Genomic DNA, 17,950 nt, shown 5'->3' on the forward strand with positions numbered 1-17,950 from the left:
GTGTGGATATAGCTGTCATGGTGCCGGCACTGGATACGGCTATTGCGGCACTGGATACGGCTACGGTTTCAGGCGCTCTGGAGTCTGCCCACCCTGTTCATCTGGCATCACCCCCGTCACTTGCAACGAGACGCTGCTTCAACCTCTCAACCTGGGGATCGATGCCACGGCCCAAGCAGCAAAATGCCAAGAGAAGAATGAGCTCCAGTTCCTCAACAGCAAGTTTGCCTGTTTCATTGACAAGGTGAGTCATGGAAGGGCTATAGCTCAGTGGCAGAGCTCCTGAATTGCATGCAGAAGGTCCATCCTAGCTTCAATCCCTGGCATCTCCACATAGCACAGAAATGTCCATTGCCTTGGAGAGAGACACTGCAATACTGACCAAGCTGTACCAATGGTGTTACGGTCCGGGTTACAGGCAGTCGGAGTCCCGGCTTGGTACGTCGGGACTGGGGCAGAGGTCGGGAAGCAGGAATCAGCAGTCCAGAGTCAGCAGTCCAGGGGTCAGGAAGCCAAGGGTCCACAAATCAGGAAACCAGGATTCAGGAAGCCAAGGGTCCAAGGGTCAGGAAACCAGGAGTCAGGAAGCCAAGGGTCCAAAAGCCAGGATGCCAGGAAGCCAAAGCACAGCTAGGTGGGTAGCGTGTTGCTGTGGCAAAGAGCCAGAGGGAAATGCTGGTCTTATTACCCCTCCTGGCCCTTGACACCAGGTGCTACGCGTCTTCTGTCAAGCCTCACCTGTGTGGCAGCGCCTTGCCCTTCCAGGTCAAACTCAGGAAAGCCCCAGTCCTGCGAGGCCCTACCAGTCACAGGGCTTGGCTCCTGCACACCCTCCTGACAAATGTTTTGACTCTCCATAAGGCTGGTATGTTCAAAGAGTTTGGCAGGGAATATATACAGAATGCTTGTCCCTGAGACTGGAATATCCAGCATCACTCTTTGGATATATTTCAGAAGCAGCCAAAGTCACATCACGGATGATCTGAATCTAAGCTGGCCTGTTACTTGCAGCAGGGTGGAGGAGGCAGGTGGCATCTCATCAGCTTCCTCCGTGTATCGTGAAGACAGTGCCACAAAATGTGTTGTTGGAGATTGATCAATATGTCTTTTCAAAAGGAGGAGAGAAAATAGAGCACTGTTGCACTCATGTAGGTTTCCCAGAGGCATCCAGTTGGTCATCAGGAAACAAAATGTTGGACCAAAAAGGCCTTTGTTCTGATCATCCAACATGGCACTTCTGACATTCTTCTGCATATAGTAGGGCTGGAGAGCCTGATGTCCTCCAGATACTGGACTACACCTCCCATCATCCCTGACTATTGAGCAGGCTGGCTGGAACTGATAGGAGCTAGAGCACAACATCTGGAGGGCTGCAGGCTCCCCTTTCCTGATACAGGGGATAATGGTAGCTAAATTAAGCCTGCTAGATTAGACAGGCCTTTGATCTGACCCAGGTTGCTCTTCAGCAATTAGCACCGGGATAGCAGATTCAGCAGACCCACAAGTCAGCTGGGCACAGTCTTCTCCTCTATGGGAAGACCCGTTGTATAGCTAATAAAATGTTAGTCATTGTTTCTCAGTTTGCATCTATACCTATAACTCAGCACATGCACATTTTATGCAAATGGGTGTCCCTTATTTAGTGATGCATTTCATCTTGTTTAGCAATGAGCATGTAGCCATTCTGCACCAGCAGGGCTTTTATTATGCTTTCAATGATGAGGTGAATGTGTTGTTGTTGTTTAGTCTTTTAGTCGTGTCCGACTCTTCATGACCCCATGGACCAGAGCACGCCAGGCACTCCTGTCTTCCACTGCCTCCCGCAGTTTGGTCAAACTCATGTTGGTAGCTTTGAGAATACTGTCCAACCATCTTGTCCTCTGTTGTCCCCTTCTCCTTGTGCCCCCAATCTTTCCCAGTATCAGGGTCTTTTCCAGGGAGTCTTCTCTTCTCATGAGGTGGCCAAAGTATTGGAGCCTCAGCTTCAGGATCTGTCCTTCCAGTGAGCACTCAGGGCTGATTTCCTTAAGAATGGATCGGTTTGATCTTCTTGCAGTCCATGGGACTCTCAAGAGTCTCCTCCAGCACCATAATTCAAAAGCATCAATTCTTCGGCGATCAGCCTTCTTTATGGTCCAGCTCTCACTTCCATACATCACTACTGGGAAAACCATAGCTTTTACTATACGGACCTTTGCTGGCAAGGTGATGTCTCTACTTTTAAAGATGCTGTCTAGGTTTGTCATTGCTTTACAGTTCTGCAAAACCCATTGAGCTTAACGGGACTCAGGCATGCACCTGGACCCCTGGAATGACCCTCTTTGCCTTTCATATTGGAATCAGTTCTGATTCAGCCCTAAAATTAAACACTCTTGTCCTGGTGGAGAGAAATATTCTTTCCTTTGATTGACAGGTCCGATTCTTAGAGCAACAGAATCTGATGCTGAAGACGAAATGGGACTTCTTGCAGGAGAGGAAGTGCTGCAAAAGTAACATGGAGCCCATGTTTAATGAGTACATTGCCAACCTGAAGAAAGAGCTGGAGTGCTTGGAATGTGAGAGGGCACAGCTGCAGGCGGAAATGAAAAACTGGAGCGACACCCTGGAGTGCAACAGGAAGAAGTGAGTGAGATCCATCATCTCAGCCTGCTAGCAGCTAGCAGAAGGACATGCTGAAATGTAGAGCCCAAACCAGACCTGTGTAGTCATAAGTTACGTATGGTGGCCCACCAGCAGATCAGTAAATGGTGGCTACCTCTGGTCATGCCTCTTCTGGCCTTGTGTGAAATCTTCCTTGCCAGCTGTGTGACACATCTGGAGTCCTGTTCATTACAGAAGACATGGGGGGATGGAAGGCAGAATGGGCAGGAGAAGCCACAGCTCTGCCTCATGTGCCAATGCTCTGGGGCAGAGACAGAGAGCCTGTAGCTCTCCAGATGTTGTTGGAATCCAACTCCTACTTGTCCCAGTCAGGGATGATGGGAGCTGTAGCCCATCAGCATCTGCAGGGTATTACATTGACTAACCCTATAGGCCAGCTCTCTCTTTTGTGATTTGTCAAGCCTAGAGTTCACTCAGCATTAAGCAAAGTCAGTCTTCAAAGGTCATCCCAAAATGAACATGAGCAGAATAATTTTGGATGAGATATGCACAAGTACCTGATAAGCACTACCTGTAAATACCATATTTTTCCATGTATAAGACTAGGATTTTTTCCTTAAAAATAATGTAAAAAATTAGGGGGCATCTTATACATGGGGCCATCTCCCCCAATTTTCTTAAATATGAGTCCCCCAAAATAGGGGGCATCTTATACATGGGGGGGCGTCTTATACAGGGAAAAATACAGCGTTTCACTCTTTGCCTAGGTTGCCCTTTTACTTTAAAGATCTTGTTTCAGATGCCCAAATCCCCTGAATTTTTGTTACATTTCTTTTTGCATGCATCTACTTGTTTTTATGCTGCTGTTTTATTGATTTTCGGTTTTCTTTTTGTTTTAATGACATTGCTTGTTTTATTTTATACCGTAAATGGTTTAGAGGTTTTTAAAATACCGAGCAGTCTGTAAATGGTTTTATAATAAATAAAATAAACATTCAGATGTGAGGCCAAACTGTTTCATTTACCTCATCAGGTTCGAAGAGGAGTGTCACCGCCGCACTTGTGCTGAAAATGAGTATGTGACTATTAAAAAGGCAAGTGGCAAGTCTTCCAAAATATGGCATTTGTTTCTAGACCTGAGCGGGTTTTAGCACTATTCTTGTCCTAGCACCTTGAATGGTAATTGTTAAGGGTCATGGCTTCTTATCAATATTTCCCCATTTCATTCTCCTGTTCCTGTAGGAGGTGGATTGTGTTTTCATGGACAAGTCAGAAAAGGAGACTAAAGTGGACGCCTTGAGGAAAGACATCTCCTTTTTCAGAGCTACCTTTGAGGAGGTAAGGCACTCTCCCATTCCATACAGAGATGGAAAACCCGTGGGGTTTTTGGACCACAGCTTCTATCCCTTGTGACAGGTTGTAGCCCAAAAGGCAAACACAAAGATTTTTGAATTGGGGTAAGAGCTGAGAAAGAAAACCATGTTAGAACAAGATCAGACAGACATATACTTGACCTCTCAGGCAGAAAGCAGAAGCTTTGGTGTGAGCCTCCATGTAGCTGAGAGAACATTTGGATTCTTTTTGATGCCAAGACCATCAACTGCTATTACTGCCCATGATATTCAACCAGCTCAAGGCAAATCAAACATTTCTTCAGCTGTGTGGATGCCCCAACTATTCAGATGTAGCAGTGGATGATAACAGCATGGTGGGTGTGGATGACTTAGGCCAGGGTCTTCTGTAGAGGTTCATGGGACAACTTCATCATCTTGGGTGGCAAAAAAACGTGATTGATTAGAGGAGACTGTGAGGTAAAGAGGAGCAGGAAGGGGCATTCTAGACTGGGTTGGGCTTATGACATTAAGGCCATTTTAGTGCAAATTCCCCACACCTTAAATCATGCTCACAGAATAATAGGAAGGTAGTATGGGTGGCTGACCTTTAGCACCATCAACTCTTATCAGGGCAGCTGAAGATTCAAAACCAGCCTGGTTCTGGCCAGTTGTTCTTGACCTCCCATAATCCCTGGCCTTGCTAGCTAGGGCTGAGTTCAGCAACATCTGGAAGGTGTTGGCTACCTCTGTCCCAATCAGGCCATCAAAGGCATCCTCCCACATTGGCTAGAGAACATGGAGTGGGGTGTGGAATCAAATATTCAAAGGAATTCTTCCATCTTCTCTGAAAAGAGCAGGCCAAATCTGGAGGCAATTTCATGAAAGTAAAACTCCATAGTATTGACAGGCCATGTTCTGTCCCTCTGACAGGAAATCCGTGAGCTGCAGTCTTGCATTTCGGACACCTGTGTCACAGTGCAGATGGACAACAGCCGAGGCCTGAATATGGACTGTGTCATTGAGGAATTCCGGCGTCGGTATGAAGAAATTGCCTCTCGGAGCCGGGCTGAGGCTGAAGCTTGGTGCCATTGCCAGGTGAACCCTGTGGTGGAAATATCTAGCATGCCTTAGGGCAGGAATGGGAAACTTCTCTCATTCCATACGGTGGACATACAGCTTCCACATTTCTGTCTTCAGCAGTGGAGAGTTGTGCCCTTTGCATTTTGCTGGGTTTAAGACAGAACTGTGTTTCCCACATGCAAAGATGTGTACAGTGTCAATGAACTGGAGAAGAAGGGGGAGGGAGAACAACTGGTGGCTGGGAGGAATCACTGGGCATTGGGACCGGCAGAATGAGGCACTGCAGGGAGAGCAGATTCTCCTGTGGATGAGAAGCACGAAATAAGACAAGGAAAATGTGTGATGGTATAAATAGAAGTGGCTCGTAGTATGGGAAGCAATCTAGAGAAGGGAGTTCCCTCAAGGATGGGTGGATGTCAAAGGATGCTATAGGGGTGCTCTTCAGTTTCCATTGTTTTGAAGTATCTCCCTTTGCTGGAGCTATTTGCCCTGATAATCATTCACAGCCTCCTCTCTAGATTGCTTTGGGGTGAGGCCTTTCCATCCACTTCTCCTTGGCCTCTATCTCTTCCCACTGAGGCCACATACATTGGCTAGAGAGGCACAGTAAGGGCTGGGCTTGTGAAGAGGAAACAAGGGGAAATTGTGTGACTTCCCCCACCACACCCGACTTTCAGTGGTTCCAACGTCTTCTATTTCGCCTTAGTATCAAGAGTTGAAAACGACTGCGGCCAAACACTGTGACAACCTGCGTAGCGTCAAGGAAGAACTTAGTGAGCTGACCCGGATGGTCCACAGGCTGGAGGCAGAAGTTTCAAATGTCAAAGCCCAGGTAAGACGGGGCAGTGTTGACTTTTGGAAGTCACAATTGTGAGGTTAGCTGCAGATTAGAAACGTGTAATTGAAGTACCACAGCTGATTACCAAGGAACCAAGTGACTTCAAGTTCAGTCGAGCAGGAATTTTCTTTGATCACAACAGATAACTACTGGGTATGGAGTTCAGCATGTGGAATAAATGATACTCTCATCTTTTTTTTAAAAAAAAAAAAGTTCCACTTTTTTAGTCCTTAATACTGCTTGAAAACAATTCCAGGTAAAATTGTAGGAGATCTGATGTGAATAAATAGTACGGAGGTAGGGGTGGGAATTCTCTTAAATGAAACTAAGAGTGTTAAGCTTAGTTAAGCAGACTGTCTCATCAGAGTGGTGCATGCTCTAGTTATCTCCTAATTGGACTACTGCAATGCGCTCTATGTGGGGCTACCTTTGAAGGTGACCCGGAAACTACAACTAATCCAGAATGCGGCAGCTAGACTGGTGACTGGGAGTGGCTGCCGGGACTACATAACATATCTGCATTGGCTCCCAGTACATTTCCGAGCACAATTCAAAGTGTTGGTGCTGACCTTTAAAGCCCTAAATGGCCTCGGTCCAGTATACCTGAAGGAGCGTATCCACCCCCATCATTCAGCCTGGACACTGAGGTCCAGCGCCAAGGGCCTTCTGGAGGTTCCCTCACTGCAAGAAGTCAGGTTACAGGGAACCAGACAGAGGGCCTTCTTGGTAGTGGCACCCGCCCTGTGGAACGCCCTCCCATCAGATGTCAAGGAAATAAGCAGCTATCCTATTTTTAAAAGACATCTGAAGGCAGCCCTATTTAGGGAAGTTTTTAATATTTAATGCTGTATTATATTTAACACTTGATTGGGAGCCGCCCAGAATGGCTGGAAAACTCAGCCAGATTATTATTATTATTATTATCATCATCAACATCATTATTATTATTATAGTTAGGAAACATAGATCTGAATTAAGCCATTGTTCTTTGATGAGAGGCTGAGCAAGGGGTGGGAGATTTATTCAGTTTTTATGCATACCAAAGAATAGGACATTAGAATTGATGGACCAATGGGCTGATCCAGCAAAGCTCCCCCCCCCCTTGAGTTTAACCATTTTGAAAAGGAATGATCACAGTGTGGGAAAGAATATACAAAGCAATAATTAACCTATCACCTCATCAGCTCGCAAAATCTCCAGGGGAACTCCTGAATCTTTGTGGAATATGCAGAGAAATTATTGGTGTCCCTCAAAACCACTCCTTCTAGTTCTTTAGAGTTTGCAACTAGTAAGGCATTACATTAACTGGGCAAACCACAGTCCAGGGACCAATATAGGTGAGTTCATGTGCTGTTATGATGCTGTTGCCTTTGCCACCACAGAAAGCAAAACTGGAAGAGGAGGTGGCTGCAGCTGAGGAGCGTGGGGAGATAGCTGTGAAAGATGCCAAATGCAAGTTGGCTGAGCTGGAAGATGCCTTGCACAAGGCCAAGCAGGATATGGCCTGCCAGCTGAGGGAGTACCAGGAGCTGATGAACGTCAAGCTGGCCCTGGATATTGAGATTGTCACCTACAGGAAGCTGATAGAAGGAGAGGAGTTCAGGTGAGCACCATAGGACTGGGTGAATTAGCACACTGGCTGCACTGCAGCACAGTCTAGAGCCCACCTAGCAAAAAGCAGCACACTAGCTATGTATTGTGGACATGAGGCTGGATAAATGCATTGTGTGTGTTTTTTGTGCCTGCCCACAACTGCAAAAAGGAGGATATCAAGCACCTGGATGAGCGTAATGCATGTGCTCAGAGAGCATATGTTATTGGGCAACTGATATAAGTACAGTAAATAAATAGGTAAAGGGGGTAAAGGGGACCCCTGACCATTAGGTCCAGTCGTGACCGACTCTGGGGTTGCGGCACTCATCTCACTTTGCTGGCCGAGGGAGCCGGCGTACAGCTTCCGGGTCATGTAGCCAGCATGACTAAGCCACTTCTGGCGAACCAGAGCAGCACACAGAAACGCCGTTTACCTTCCTGCCGGAGCGGTACCTATTTATCTACTTGAACTGGTGTGCTTTCAAACTGCTAGGTTGGCAGGGGCAGGGACCGAGCAACGGGAGCTCACCCCGTCGCGGGGATTCGAACCACCGACCTTCTGATTGGCAAGTTCTAGGCTCTGTGGTTTAACCCACAGCGCCACCCGTGTCCACAGTAAATAAATACATATCATCAATAAAGAATAGTTGTATGGGGCATGCTTGACTCAATGGGTTAGAAGTTGTTCGATATCACTGTTAAGTCTCCATAGGAGAAGGAAACAGATGAAATCACTAAACCATTATTGAATCCTTGTGGATTTGTCTAAATAGTTGCAGGCTTTTAAAAGTTGTTTTAGTTCCTTTAACAGCAATCTGCAATGCAAAAGTACAGCAGGCTAAGTTTTCCTATCACTTCACTGGCCAAAAGTGGAGGCTGGCCCATTAGGGTAAACTTCAGCCTTGTAGAAATGGATTTAGACACCAGGAGAGGATACATTGTTCAGTTATTATCCTTCCTTGCCAGTGGAACCACAAGGAAGAGTGACAGTGGCACTTAGCAGCTGCCTTATACCAGATCAGACTGTTTGTCTGCTCAAGTCTAGTATTGCCTATTCTGACTGGTAGCAGCTCTTGAGAGCCTCAGGAGGAGAATATCTTCCCCATTATCTACTACTCAATTTTTTAAAAAAGAAAAAGAAAGGTAAGCTGGAGATGACAGGATTCGAACCTGGGGCCTTCTGCAATCAAAGCAGGTGCTCCACCATTGAGTTACAACACTCCCTGCTCTACCCCATGGTGCCTTGGAGGGTATAGGAAGAAGCTTTGGGTGAATCATTGGTGGCCATTGTCAGAAAGCCCCAGAGAGAGGCCATGAGATTAGAAACAAGGGGGCAGGGCCATTCTACATCCTTCATGTGTGATATCAGGCCAAGATTTTTCAGTCGATGAATGATGCGCAGCAGTGATGGTGATTTCCTAGCAAAGAACCCATTTATTTACCATTTACTGATTTGCTTTTTAGGTTGGGTGAGGGAGAATGTGCTGTGAACATCTGTAAGTATTCTGACGGCTCCCTTCTTGGGTGACATTGGGGATGATGGTTATTAGAGAAGTGAGATATGATCATGTTTTCATCATGAGTGGGGGGGGGGCAAGGAAAAGTGACAGGGGCCCAAGCTATGAGAAAATGACTTCTGTGAGGCCAGAGAGTTGAAGGCCAGATAGTGGTGCAATTAGATAGGTTTAGACTCTGGAATAGTGGTCTTATGGGGGACTCTTTACTTGGTACTTAGGAGGACTCCCCTCGTTAGGGGAAATGTGCATTTTTTTAAAACTTTACTGTCATTATGACATTTCTGTGTTCCAATTCATAAGAAAACCCTAGAGCTGTTCAGAAATATGAGGATACAAAATACATGCCCTTAAATATCAAATTCATTAGATGCTACTCCAAAATGTGGGGCCCTGACCTCTGCCCTAACGTCCCCTCCCCCCTGGTCTCCTAGAACCAGTAGAGGTATGAAGAGGGCAGAGCAAATACAGGCAAAGTCTCAGATTGCTTGGGAAGCACCGAGCGGAGCAGGAGGCTTAAGGAACTGTAGGAAGGTGGGGACCTTCAGTCCTCACAACTGCCCCATTGGGGCAAGATCTACCAGGAAGCGTTGCTCTGCTCACTGGGCCTGGTCTCTTGAGCTGTCTTCTTTCTTTGAATGAAGAGTTAACTTCACTGACGCCGTGTGATTTATTGCTGGCCTGCTCCTGACAGTTTTGTGAGTTCACTCAGTTATGGAACTCACTCCACGGAGGAGAGTGATGGACACCAACTTGGACAGCTTCAAAAGAGGATTGGACAAATTCATAGATAGGGCTACCAATGACTACTAGCTATACGAGTTATGCTCTGCCTCAACAGTTTTAGGCAGTAATGTTTCTGAATACCAACAGCTGGAAGCCAAAGGAGGGAAGAGGGCTCTTGTGGTCAGATCCTGCTTGAGGTCAGGTATATGGTTGGCCACTGTGAGAACAGGATTCTGCCTAGATGGGCCAACAGCCTGATTCAGCAGGCTATTCTTATGTTCTTGTGAGTTGACCTCTAACCACCATGTTGCTTTTCTCCCTCTTCCCCACCAGCTGTGCGAAGGAGCCAGGGCGCAGTTGTGTGTGACACCGACCCACGACCTGTGTGTGGGCCCCGCGGCAAGATCACGACAACCTGTGGCCCTCGAGTGACAACCTGCGGGCCAGGGAGAGATTCATGTGTGGATGCCCTGCATCCTTGCAGGGATGGGGTGACGTGTGTTCCTCCCTGTGGCCCACCTTGCGGAGAACCGTGTCCCCCTCCACGGGGTTTCAGTTGTGGGAGTGGCAGGGGCTCCAGCGTCAAGTTTGTAGTACCTGCTGGCTACTGCGGACGAAGATACTAGGAAGGTCAATAGGCAGCTGGCACCGCAGATGACCAATAATGACAACCTTCCCCTATTACCGCCTACCAATAGCAAATACTCAAAACAGCAGATTTGCCAAACAACCCCCTTTGCAGATGTTACAAATGCCCTGCTGTCAATCTGATATTTATTCAGAAATACTAAAGTGATGGCTCCCATCATACATTTCTACAAGCTGTATGAACTACCAATTTTGCTTAATGACTTGGCTGTTGCAGCACAAATGTGTCTTCTTGGTAGCTATAGAAAAATGGCTTAAGTCCACAGAACACAGCTTTACCATCTATGGATACTGGGAGCTATTTTGCAATTTTCACCCTCCTCTTGCTGTTGGACGGCAGTGTCTCCCTCCATTAACCTGTCAGTTTGGCTTTGTGGTTTCAGTCTCTGCGCTCCTACCTGCCAAAATAGTCACTTGAAGCCCAAACCTGATCAAAGAGCTTGTCTTCCCAGGACATAACACTTGTGATTAAGTATAAAGATGGCCAGAAACTTCTGTGTGGGTGAAAACATACATGTTGTTTAGTCTTTTAGTCATGTCCGACTCTTCATGACCCCATGGACCAGAGCACGCCAGGCACTCCTGTCTTCCACTGCCTCCCACAGTTTGGTCAGACTCATGTTGGTAGCTTTGAGAACACTGTCCAACCATCTTGTTCTCTGTTGTCCCCTTCTCCTTGTGCCCTCAGTCTTTCTCAGTATCAGGGTCTTTTCCAGGGAGTCTTCTCTTCTCATCAGGTGGCCAAAGTATTGGAACCTAAGCTTCAGGATCTGTCCTTCCAGTGAGCACTCAGAGCTGATTTCCTTCAGAATGGATAGGTTTGATCTTCTTGCAGTCAATGGGACTCCCAAGAGTCTCCTCCAGCACCGTAATTCAAAAGCATCAATTCTTTGGCGATCAGCCTTTATGGTCCACCTCTCACTTCCACACATCATCTATACATCACTACCGGGAAAACCATAGCTTTAACAAAAAAACTCCATGGACAAAGACAACAGAAAACATACATGTTCTTTTCTAAATATTCCAACTGGCATTAACATAGAAGAATGATCAATTTTCATTCCCTATAACAAGGATGGATAAACTTATGGCCTTCCAGATGTTGCTGGACTGCAGCTCCCACTGTCTTTGCCCACTGGGGCTGATGGGAATTGGCATCCAATTACAATTCGAGGGCCATGGGTTCTCCATCTCTGCCCTGCAATGTGCATAATGAGACAAGTGTGCTATTCTACCTCCAACTGACTGCCCTAAGTGCTTCTGTATAATACATTTCTGCATGCATTTTGTTTTCCATCCTGTTTTGGAATTCTGTTTCTAATAAATGGATTGTGCTGAGCATAAAAAAATAAAAAAATAAAAAATGGTTTGAGGGACTCCATGTTTCCCCCCTCTTCATTATTGCCAGACTATTGTCCCTATAAAGGGAAGGATAAAGCATTTAAATGTTTGTGTGTGTGTGTGTGTGTGTGTGTGTGTGATTTGTTTAGAAAAAAAGATGACTAAGGGCCCTAAAGTATGCTTGTGGACCTGGATAAAAAGCACTGCCAAAAACTCCCATTGATGTGATGAAATTCTTTTTTTTTTTGGCTTGGGGTTTTACTAGCAAGCAAGCAAGCATGAATTTCTGCATGAGTAGAATGTGGTACAATGAGGATTTTGATGCTATTGCAGAGGGGAGAAATAATGCAAAGATATGACGGCCAGATACAAAATGTGATGGTTATGTAAGTTACATCTGCAAGCAAACACTGCGGCAAACCACACATGCATCAGTTCCTGAATTATTTTAAGACTTCTTCCTGGTTAAATCTGAATTTACAGGACGAAGTGAAGAATTCAACGAAGAAAGAAAAGCAGAATAGAGGGAAATCTAACCCAGAGGTGTAAAACCTATGGACTTCCACATGTGATTGAAATCGAAATCCCATCAGCCCCAGCCAACATAACTAAGATCTGGGAAGCTACAGGCTGCCCCAACCCTTGCTAATCCATCTTCTTTAGCAGTTCCTGAAATATGCTGGCCTTGAGAAAATAATAGTTTCACTAGACCCAACTGACCTCTCAGGGTTCTTGTTTTGATGACTCCTATGTATGCTGCCTGACCTCACAGGAGAAAAGGTCAGATTAGATGCAAATGGAAACTGAATGCAATATAAAGGTAAAGGTAAAGGGACCCCTGACCATTAGGTCCAGTCGTAACCGACTCTGGGGTTGTGGCGCTCATCTCACTTTATTGGCCAAGGGAACTTCCGGGTCATGTGGCCAGCATGACTAAGCCGCTTCTAGCAAACCAGAGCAGCGCACGGAAACACCGTTTACCTTCCCGCCGGAGCGGTACCTATTTATCTACTTGCACTTTGACGTGCTTTCGAACTGCTAGGTTGGCAGGATCAGGGGCCGAGCAACGGGAGCTCACCCCGTCACGGGGATTCGAACCGCCGACCTTCTGATCGGCAAGTCCTAGGCTCGCAATATATCCTTTTCTAAATATTGTACATGGTTTTATGTTCTGGAGCCGATCCAGAGCAGTTTGTCCTGGGAGCAAAATATTTCATGACCGTCAGAGGAAATATCTGGGGGGGGGGGTTAAGACGTTGTCGAAATGAGATTCTAGGGCAGCCACCATTTTATCAGTCTGCAGATGAATATCACAAAACACCTGTGTGTTCTGAAGCCTGGCCAAATTTAGAGGTGTGACCTCTAGTGGTTGTACTAGAGTGGAGCAAGCAGGAGGGGTAGCCCCTAACGTGTAAATTAAATGATACAACCCAAAGATGCCACAGTCTCCGTTGACTTTCATTCCAAGGAAAGGGAACCCTGGGTAAAAGCTGGAGCCCATGGATCTTTCCATCGCTTGGAGACTGCGATGTGTGGAACAGTTTGTTGTGTACAATATCTACCAGTCCTGTACTCAAAATACCGAAGCCCAAATGACTGGCTGAGTGATAGTTATTTTGTAAACATTTCTAATTACACAGTTGGATGAAATCAGGATCTCTTATGCTAAAATCATGGGAATGAAATTGGCTGAGGGGAAGAAGAACACGTCTGGTCTAGGAAGCAGCTTTCCAAGGGATTTTCTCATTTTCTTTTGACTCGGTGCCTTGCAGATTTTCTTGGCAGGAATGCAAAGGAAACAAGTAAGGACAAAGCGATGGTGCTAAGTAGAGAGTTATGCTGGCACATACAGCAATTAGGAACTTTTCTCACCCAAATATCACACACAGTCTTGGAACAGAGATTGTCATATATGGGTGGGAAAGGCAAGCACAGAACAAGCAGAGTTAACACAAAGAAGGCGGCAGGTTCTAGACATAAGAGCGCTGCTAATAGGACCAAAGACAAATCTGTCCCTAAAAATTATCTTTCGGCAACTCCTGACACTGCTGCAACCTATGATCCATGCTATATCTGCTGGGTTCCCTCCACAGGTCCAGAGACTCCAAAGCAATTTGCTGTCCCTGAAATTATTTCCAACCTTTGTTCAAGAGTACAGTGGTACCCTCAGGTTAAAGACGCTTCAGGTTACAGACGCTTAAGGTTACAGACGCCACTAACCCAGAAATAGTACCTCGGGTTAAGAACTTTGCTTCAGGCTGAGAACAGAAATCACACAACGGCGGCATGGCGGCAGCGGGGAGCCCCATTAGCTAAAGTGGTTTCAGGTTAAGAACAGACCTCCAGAACGAATTAAGTTCTTAACCCAAGGTACAACTGTGGTTTGCTGCTAAATCATAGTTGGGTGAGACCTAGCCAGTCCTCTGATGGGCATGTTGCAGCCCCCAGAGCAGAGAACAGGTGGGGGCGTGGTTGGCGCACATCCCAGGGGTGTGCAGTGGTGACCACGGGGGTGTGGCGAGCGGTGCAGGGGCATGGTGCGGTGCCCGCGGGGGCATGGCACACATCCAGAGTTGCGCAGCATGCGGTGCGTGTCTCAGGAGGGTGTGGCATGCGCCCCGGGCGGTGGCCACAATGCCACCCTTGCCCCAAATGGTGCCCAGGGTGGTGCGCTCCCCTGCCCCCCTTCATACGTCAGTGAATACAACAAGGACTGGGCAGGGGGATGGGCAACACAGCACCTCCCCCTGCCCAGTCCTTGTTGTATGACCATTGTAAATAGGCCCAATTGGACTACAATTCCCATCAGCCCCAGATAGCATGGCTAGAGCAGACCTACCCATGAGACAGACTGAAGCAACCATTTTGCTTCTATAACCTCTCTCTGTAAATATCAAATAAAAAATGATGGTAAGAAACCTTCCCTTGTCTATATACTTTCCTGGGCAACCAGCTGGGAGTTGCTTACAGCATCCTGGCATACAGCTGTGTTGGGGCTACTTCTGCTTCCATATGTGCCACCAGCACTAGTGGTGCTGCAGTAAAACTGCTGGCACATTTGCTAAGCTAAGCAGGGTCCAGTATGGTTTCAAATTGGATGGGGGACTGTGTGTTTGGATGGGGTTGGACTAGATGACTCCAGCTCTGTGATTCTATGATCCTTCTATGATTATCCAAGAAGGGTGTGGGGGCAGCAGAAGCAGGATGACAACAAAAATTATCTCATTTGCCTTTCCCAGCTTTCCCACAAGTTTTAAATGTAATAATTGCATTGTCATTAGTATCAGCACGATTCTCCCCACATCTCCAGGCCCCCAGGTAGAGGCAAGAGGCATAGGTAAGGATGATGAAGTAATCCTAGCATGTTAAGCATGTTAGAGCTTGCAAAACAAAGTTCTAAATTTACAAGTTTAATAAACATAATAGCTGGTGTGCTCCAGCCTGAAATCCTTCTCACACTGTGTAGCAAGTTTGATATTACAGTGGCACCTTGGTTCTCAAATGCCTTGGTACTCAAACAACTTGGAACCCAAACACTGCAAACCAGGAAGTAAGTGTTCTGGTTTGCAAACTTTTTTCAGAAGCTGAACATGCTCTGTTTTGAGTGCCACACTTCCGTTTAATAATAATAATAATAATAATAATAATAATAATAATAATAATTTATTATTTATACCCCACCCATCTGGCTGGGTTTCCCCAGCCACTCTGGGCGGCTTCCAAAAGAATATTAAAATACTGTGTGTCAGGGCTGCCTCAGGTCTCAGCTCACAAAAGACCAACGCCAAGTTCTTCTTATATACAAGGATGTTTATTGCAGTTCATTATAGGTTCCACAACCGAGGCGCGCAGCCCCGTGTCTGTTAGCTTAGACCGTAGAAGTCCCTTCTGAGTCGGTCCCTCCCTTACACCAGTTTAAGATGCTTGCTTTGCTCCACCTCCTCCTGTCTTTCCTTTTCCGCAGGGTCTTTCTGCCTGCTGGAGTTCCGCCCCTCCTGGATTCCTCTGACGCTGAATCTCCCGATGGCTCTCCCTCCCTCCTGCGGGCTTTGGGACCTGGCTCCTCCCCCGGGCTCTCCGTTTCCCCGCGCGCTTGCACATTTGAACTTGGCGCGCACGCCCAGCCTCCAACCTTTCTCCTGATGGTTACGTCACTCCTCTCACTGCTCCCCTCCCCTTCCGGAAGAGTGGCTTGTTCCGACCTCCCCTCCGTTCCAGCTGACGGAACTGCTTCTCCTGACACACTGGAACTCCCCCCCCCTTCGCTACGCTCTGGAGGGGAAGCCGGCCCTGATCTCCAGCTGCTGCTTCGGGATTCCCTGTTGGCTCTTTCCCCCTGATGCGTCCCCCCTGGGGCTCCTCTCCCCCTGGCTACAGGCGCCCCCTCCTGGGAATCCCCTGATTCGCTGGAAAAGCTCATGGAGTCCCTTGGGCCACAGTCCTCCTCCTCCTCCTCGCTGTCCTCGGACTCTGCCCAATCGTCCTCCCTCTCCGCCTCCCATGTGCCTCTGCCCCTGAACCCCTGACACTGTGATACATCAAACATTAAAAGCTTCCCTAAAGTGTGTTACGCTGAGGTCTGTCTGTTTTTGCTATTCATTTTGCATTTTTGCTTTTATGGCTCTTTTTTGTTTTGTTTTTGTGACTGTGTGGAACGCAGTTCAGCTACCAATTGATTGTGTGACGGCAGTACATTGATTATTGCTTTCATGTTATGGATCAATGGTCTCGTTAGACGGTAAAATTCATGTTAAATGGCTATTTTCGAGGTTGTTTTCAAAAGTCTGGAACAGATTGATCCATTACTTTCTGTGGGAAAGCGCGCCTTGGTTTTGGAATGCTTTGGTTTTGGAACGGACTTCCGGAACGGATTACGTTTGAGAACCAAGGTAGCAATGTAATTGGCTCCCCACTTGCCAAACAAAGGCTTGCAATTAGATTCCCAGATATGAGCCGCAAGCTCATAAGGAGACCATTGGGCAGTCGCAGTTGGTGGGGTGGGGTTGGCAGTGGTGTTGAATGCCTGGCTTCCTGATGCTGAGCATCACTGGCTCTTATGGAGAGCGAGAGGGGTGAGGAGGTCAGCGTGGTGTGGACACAGTGGCAGGAGCATCAGATTGGCTCTAACACCATACCTACGCCATGCAGGGCTTGCTGTTCCTTGCCCTCCTCACTCCACCCCACCCTGGCCTCTGTAAGTGGGTGTGAGTCAGATTTGCAGTAGACAATGCAACCATAACTCAATTCTTTACCTTTCACTTTACACCAGGGGTTAGCAAACTTTTTCAGCAGGGGGCCAGTCCACTGTCCCTCAGACCTTGTGGGGGGCCGGATTATATGTTTTGGGGGAAATGAACGAATTCGTATGCCCCACAAATAACCCAGAGATGCATTTTAAATAAAAGGACACATTCTACTCATGTAAAAACACGGTGATTCCCGGACCGTCTGTGGGCCGGATTTAGAAGGCGATTCGGTGGATCCGGCCCCCGGGCCTTAGTTTGTCTACCCATGCTTTATACTGCCCTTTATTATTATGGGTACCTCAATAGTCCACTTACTCTTTCTCCATGAAACAAGTTCAAACAACCCCACAGGTCTCAACTCTAATACAGATAAAATTCCATGTCACCCCTACTATTCCTACAAAGACCTTTTAGGTGCTTTAATAATATTATCATGCCTCCTCTTCCTCTTTTTTCACCAAATCTTCTAGGAAACCCAGAAAACTTCTCCCCTGCAAACCCCCAGTTACCCCAACACATATTAAACTTACGCAATACTTCGCTCAATCCCTAATAAACTAGGTGGCGTTCTAGCCCTTCTATTCTCAGTCCTTATCCTATTAATTATACCCATAACCCACCTAACAAAACAATGTACTTTATCCTATCGCCCACTATCCCAAGCACTATTTTGACTTTTAATCAAGCTACTACCTTCTTGTCTCAATCCTCCTTCTGAAATATGAGAATAATAATATTGGCCTATTTCGCAGGGGGGTTGTAAGGATTCCTGCAATGATATATATGAAATGTCACAAGTAGACCAGGTATCCTCAGTGGTCCTGTTTAACTGGAGATATTAAGCATGCAAACCAATAATTCTTTCTTGCTTGGACTTCTTTGAATGTTTGGTGTAAAATAAGAATAGAAGTGCTTGCAGTTAGTGAACATGGTATGCCCATAGCTGTCAACCGTCCCTTATTTGGCAGGAAACTCCCTTATCCCAGCGCCGTGTCCCGCTGCTGTCCCTTATTGATGATGTTCCTT

Source organism: Podarcis vaucheri (assembly GCF_965113315.1).
Source record: "Podarcis vaucheri genome assembly, chromosome: 2".
Lineage (NCBI taxonomy): Eukaryota > Metazoa > Chordata > Lepidosauria > Squamata > Lacertidae > Podarcis > Podarcis vaucheri.